The sequence below is a fragment of the Vespa velutina genome, chromosome 14 (assembly GCF_912470025.1).
Source record: "Vespa velutina chromosome 14, iVesVel2.1, whole genome shotgun sequence".
NCBI lineage: Eukaryota > Metazoa > Arthropoda > Insecta > Hymenoptera > Vespidae > Vespa > Vespa velutina.
In genome coordinates this window covers 1,851,348-1,857,841 of record NC_062201.1, presented here as the reverse complement: position 1 = coordinate 1,857,841, position 6,494 = coordinate 1,851,348, and the positions used below count along the sequence as shown (strand labels likewise).

The 6,494-nt window shown below is 31.6% G+C and overlaps 1 long non-coding RNA gene across 1 annotated transcript; it reads left to right on the top strand.

The window, feature by feature from the left end:
• The first annotated feature begins 390 nt into the window (after positions 1-390).
• On the top strand, positions 391-1,027 carry LOC124954186. The gene is made up of 2 exons (XR_007102471.1): positions 391-604; positions 862-1,027. It is a non-coding gene; the product is annotated as an uncharacterized LOC124954186 (long non-coding RNA).
• Positions 1,028-6,494: the final 5,467 nt, after the last annotated feature.

The following is a 6,494-nucleotide window of genomic DNA, read 5'->3' as shown; positions in this document are numbered from 1 at the left end:
ATATATATATATATATATATTAATTTCTATTACTCGTTATTGTTAACATTAGAAAATTCAATATCAATGTAAAATTGTGTAGCATTGTAAAATGTAATTACACGAGAGAAGAATAAAATGAAAGTGTAGAAATGTACGTGAGTATTAGAAATATTTAGAAGAAAAAGGCGAAGTAGAAGAAGAAGAAGAAAAAGAAGAAGGGTAAAAAGAAAAAGAAAAAAAAAAGATGAGGAAGGTTAAGGAGAGGAAGGGGAAATAGAAAAGCCGCGAGAGGTAAAAGTCGTTGTTCCTATCCGTGTACTCTGATGGTTAGAGCGCGCGCGACGATTTGGCGAAGGACCTGCGCTCTTGGTCGTATCCAGCCGCTCGCTTCGGCCGACGTCAGAAGCGGCACTCACGTTTCGTGCTCGAGGCGCGCGGCCCTTTGTCGCAAGCGCGCGCGCGCGCTTAACTAACTCACCGAGAGGAGAAATCTAACGAGTATATAATGTCACGAGTGTTTGAAATTAAATATTACGCGAAGGTCAGATTTTTTGCGCGGGGTTTTGTATGAAAATCGAAAAAAAAAAAAAAGAAACAAGAAAAACAGTGTTGTTTGTTCGAGGTGTTTACATACAATTTCATATCAATTATTTCCTCTTTCTGTTTCTTTTTTTTTCTTCCCTTCTTCTTCTTCTTCTTCTTCTTCTTCTTCTTTTTGTTCTCCTTACATAATACACCTACACTATTACTATTTATTTATCGTTTTTTCTTCTTGTTCATTGTATACACACGCACATACGTACATACATACATACACAGATATATTTATATATATATATATATATATATATATATATATATATATATATATACATATAGACGACTGTACTGTGCTGTGAAAATCGTTCGCAATTGGATAGGAAGTTCTTACTAGTGATTGATAATCAGTGACTTTATTATCTACGTATTTCTCATTCACCTCTTACCCATTCTATCTTCCTCTACTCTATCCTACCCCCACCCTCCCTCCCCCGGCCATTGGCCATCCATTAAATCATTTATCGAACGAGGACGAAGAAGATCGAAGAGATTTGTTTTCTCTCTTTTTAACGAAAAAAAAAGTTCTTTTCAAAAGGTAAGGATTCCTATAGGATTCGATTTTCAATAAATTTATTGCTCTTATATACGAGTTAGAATAGCCATCAGAACGTCTTGACTCTCTAAGCTCGAATTACTCAACTTCTCTTGGTCTAGCTAGAGACCCCCTTAATCTAGTTTATTTCAACTAACACGTTCATTAAAGGGAAGAGGGTAGATCAACCTAACGTTCGTTGTCCTTGTTGAACATTAACCCCCCTTGACTCTTGGTTAATGATTTAGAGCTCGATCTTGCTTACGAAGTGCTCAACGGGGGACTGCGGACTATAGCATTCTCTCTCGACATATTCAACGGATTTACCGTTCTGCTATCGCTTATGACAATAGGATTACACGTTTATATATTCAATTATATTAACTCGGATTAATCGTATTATGTAAGAATTGATTAACTTAGATAATCATTCTATATATGTGTATATATATATATATATATATATATATATATAAATATATACTATTTATTGATCATTCATCACAATGATAATCGATATTTAATAGAAATGTACGAATGATCGTTTTGTTAAAATTTTTTTACGATCGAATCTTTCGTTTTTCTCCAAGGATATTACATCAGAGTCATGATGTGGTTATAAGATAAAATAGATGATATGGTTCTAGTGTAAAATCGATCTAACCGGTCTTTTTTCTCTTTTTCCTTATCTTTTTTTTTTTTTTTTTCTTTTTATATAATGAAAGTCAATATGTTTTACCCTCTGCCTTCGTTCTCTCTCTCTCTCTCTCTCTCTCTCTCTCACTCTCTCTCTTTCTTCTTCAGTGTGTTCGGCCGAGGGTAATACGTCACAATCGATCATGCCTTGTCTTTGGGTAAAAACGAAAACTCTTCCTCCTATTTTCCCTCAAGACGAGCGATGTGTATCCCAGTGAAAAGGGTAATTTTAAAGTTTTCGGAGTTTTTTCGGCAAATTTTTACTACCTACCTACCTAGAACACCGTCCATCTCTCTTTTTTTTTTTTTTGTCCTTTTTCTCTCTCGCTCGCTTTCTCTCTCTCTCTCTCTCTCTCACACACACACTCTCTTTCTCTCTCTCTCTCTCTCTCTCTTTCTCTTTCTCTTTCTTTCTCTAATTCCTTTTTCCTTTTTCTTTCTTTTATCTCCTACCTAATTTCTCTTCTTTCTTCTTCAGAAAAAAATCTCTTATATATATATCACGTCGAATCGACGACGAATTCTATCTGTTAAACTTAGTTATGATTTTGTAATTATTATATCATCTCCATTCCTGAATGTTTCACAATGACAAATACATATTCTAGATTAGAGGAATGGATGATAACGATTGTTTATCTTTCTGGCAGTCGTATTTCTTTTCTAACTAAAGATACCTTGTCGTTTCGTTTACTACTGAATCATAGACTGACTTAAATACAAACAACAGAGAGAACATATGTCATCGCGTTATTCTCAATCTTCATTCGTTGATATTAATGGTACTGTAGTATACCTTTATAACTATTTTATATACCTTTACTATATCTATCTTATGTATTCTATATATTTATATGTATGTGTTTACTATTTCTCTTGGGCTTTAGAAATCGTTAACAAGATTTAACGTTATGAATATTTCCTTTAGCGCTTAAGAACTTTCCTTGGTAGTTCGTTATTTCGTAGGAAAAAAAAAAGAAAAAAAGAAAAAAAAAAAGAAAAAAAAAAGAAAAAAAAAAGAAGAAGGAGAAAAATATTTGCACTTTTCGCTTGTTGTTTTTTTTTTCTACTTTTCTTTTTTTTTTCCCCTTCTTGTTGCCCTCATCCCTCTTCCTCCCTCCCTACCTCTCTCTCTCTCTCTCTCTCTCTCTCTCTTTTTCTCTCGTTTTGTCGAATTAAGGTTACGTTCTAATTTCTGTCGTGCGAACGGGCTCGGAAGTGGATCGATCGAACTCCTCTACGAAATTCTCTCCGTCGGCGTACTATTATCACAATGAACATAATACATCGACTTTCAACGAATCTAGTTGACCGAATGATCGAGGATATACCTATGTAATTCTTGCTTTAAACGCATTCCAATAATTCTCGTGGCCGATTTTCGGAACGTTCGGGAAACGTTCATTGAACAAACTGATAAGAGATGTTACGTATTGATAAGGAAATGCTCGGTCAAGAATTAATGCGAATTAATCGATAATCGAAAAAGTTCGATTTTAATTGAACGTAGATAATTTCTTTGAAATTCGTTTCAAATTTTTCTTATCGTTTCCTTCTTATCTTTCTTTCCTTCTTTTATTTATTTTTTTTTTTTCTTTCTTTCTCTTTTTCTTTTTCTCTTTTGCATTCTACAAACCGACGTTTCTTATTTCGCTCATTCGGCAAGGTCACCGATTGCAAATTCTCTCGCAAGAGTAAAGGAAAAACTGAGTTTTATACCGAGCCAAAAGACAATGCACCAGCGCGAAGACAGTGCACCAGTGAAATTATTAAAAGCCTTTCGGAGAACTTTGCGCCTTAATTCGAACGAGGTCATCGTGAAGGAGCTAGAAGAAGAGAACCTACCGATTTTTTTCTCTCTCTCTTTCTCTCTCTCTCTCTCACTCTCCCTCTCTTCTTCTCTCTCCTTAGAGAGTTCGCTTAAAATTCAAACGCGAATTCAATGCCTTCTTTGAGAGACTGCAAAGCTAACTCAGCAAAAATGCAAAAGTAGTACGGTCGACGAGAAATGCAGAGGGACGTGCGACGAGAAGAGACCTCGAGCAGCATGTTCTTCTACTCTCTTTCTCTCTGTCTATCTCTATCTCATTCAACTATCTATCTTTCTTTTCGTTCTCTCATAAATACAGTCTCATCTATCTATCTATGTATTTTCTTTTTCTCCTTCTTCTTCTTCTTCTTCTTCTTCTTCTTCTTCTTCTTCTTCTTCTTCTTCTTCTTCTTTGTTATCTTTTTCTCCTTAAAGAAATATTTCTTTTTTTTACTTTATGATAAAGTAAATCTTGTCTATTATACATTATATATGGTATATAATATTTAAATAGGAACACGAGAGTCTCTTAATTTGATTATACGTGCATAAATATAGTCATCCATCTGTGTAACTTGTTAATGAAATGTTTTTTATATTATGATGATTAAATCTTATCTGATATATATATATATATATATAAATAAATACTGGATAGTATATTTAATTAGGTATATCTTAATTTGATTATAGATACATTAACAGAATCATCCATCTACGAATATTTTTACATATAAATTCTGTTTTTTTTTTTATTTTTTTTATTTTTTTTTATTTTTTTTTTTTTTTTTTTACATTATAATAATTAAATGGATAATACAAAGATAATCATCAGATAATACAAGATTGAATATTTAAATGGTAATTAATGTCTTTATTTCTTTCTACATCCATAAAATATAATCATATTTAATTGGATATCTTTTAAAATTAGAAAAGAAATATTTTCTCTTTTTGTTTTTCTTTTACTTCTTCTTCTTCTTCCTTCTTTATCTTTCTATTTAATTAGAAATACTTTAATTTACACGTTGACACAGAAATACCGTCATTTATTTCGATATCTATTTATGGAAATATTTTTTTCATAATTTTTTATTATGATAATTAAATGACGTCACGACATATCGACAAATTTAAATAGAAATTTGTAAATGTCGTGGTTTACATATAAATACGTTATAATAATTTTTAATGAGAAGTTATGATTTCAAAATGCATATATAGCAATAGAAAAAGTTTCTCCATTTTATATTAAAAAAGTATTGCCATAAAATTTGTTCATTATGTATATTGAATATGATCGAATATTGAATATATTTGATTATTTATTATCGAATTATTCATATATTCAAATTTCAAATTTATAAGATAGAAATACAATTGTGTTATCAAACTATCAGCAAAATACCTTCTCTTTGTTACAATATTTTTGTTATATATATATATATATATATATATATATATATATAAAATCAAAATTATCTTCATTATATATTATATCCATTTAAATCGTATTACCTTTAATCACAGAATATTTATCACAAATAAGTGTTGAGAAATTCTGTCGTTGATCTTACTAATTTGCGCTTGAGAGAATCGGTCTCTGCATGTTGGATAAACCTGAGAAAACTTTACGAGAAGTCGTAAATTACTGGGTGGTCCATTATTCAGACGAAATTATCCAACTTTCGAGTAATTAAGACATACGTCATTAATGAAGCTTATCAACCAACAGGGAAATAATTTCTTCTTTCTTTCTTTCTTTCTTTTTTTCTTTGCCTTAGACAAAGAGAAAAGAGAAAAAAAAAGAAAAAGAAAAAACATATACACAGATACATGATTTTTTTTCTTTCTCTTTTCTCTCGTCACCATTCAATCGTCATACTTTTGATTGTCAACACCGTAATTTCATTTTGAATCGAAAATTTTCCAAAGAAAAATATATTTTCTCGTGAAAATATATTTTTATATTACGACCAACGAAGATATATTTCCTTATAGCGAACGAAAAGGAAATATGTATGCTTTTACATCGGTTTTTCATTCTGGACAAGAAAAGAAAAATTTACAGAAGATTAAGCCCGGAAGAAAGAATACTTTTCTTTCTTTCGAAAGATAGACAGAGAGAGAGAGAGAGAGAGAGAAAAAGAGAGAGAGACAGACAGAGAGACAGAGAGAGAGAGAGAAAAAGAGAGAGAGAATAGACGCATTCGATACGAAATATTCGCTAGTCGTGAGTTTCATTTTTACGAGGCCATCGCGACGAAGATTTCATCTCATCACGTTCAATGAAAAAGCGCGCGGAAACGAAGACCGCTCGAGCGAGAAGCGTTCTACGTAAAATACTTGGAGCTATGCTCGCGGTACGTTTATTACTCCGTCGATCCATATGCTTTCGTTTGGTAGCATAGATTCCCGCGAGAGATTCTACATCTCTCGTATATACCAACATATTTCAATGTCTAGTGGAAAAACTTGGAAAAAAAAGAGAGAGAGAGAGAGAGGAGAAAGAAAGAAAGAAAGAAAGAAAGAAAGAAAGAAAAACAAAAAGAATGGAATGGAAAGAAAAGGAAAGTGGGAGAAAAAAAAAGAAGATTATTTCAAAATGTACATACGTAGCTATATGGGATATCGAATGAAACGATACTTTCTTTAATAACGAAACTTTATCATTTTAATAATAATTCAAATTTTCATTCGAATGAATGAATTGATTCATATATCTTGTATACGTACATACATACATTGTATGTATTCATGTATGTTTATATATGTATATGTATATGTATAGTATTCTCACACTTATCTAATATTAGTTATCTTTTAAACATCATCGATTGTAATTGAAAATTAAATACTGTATTAGAAATTTAT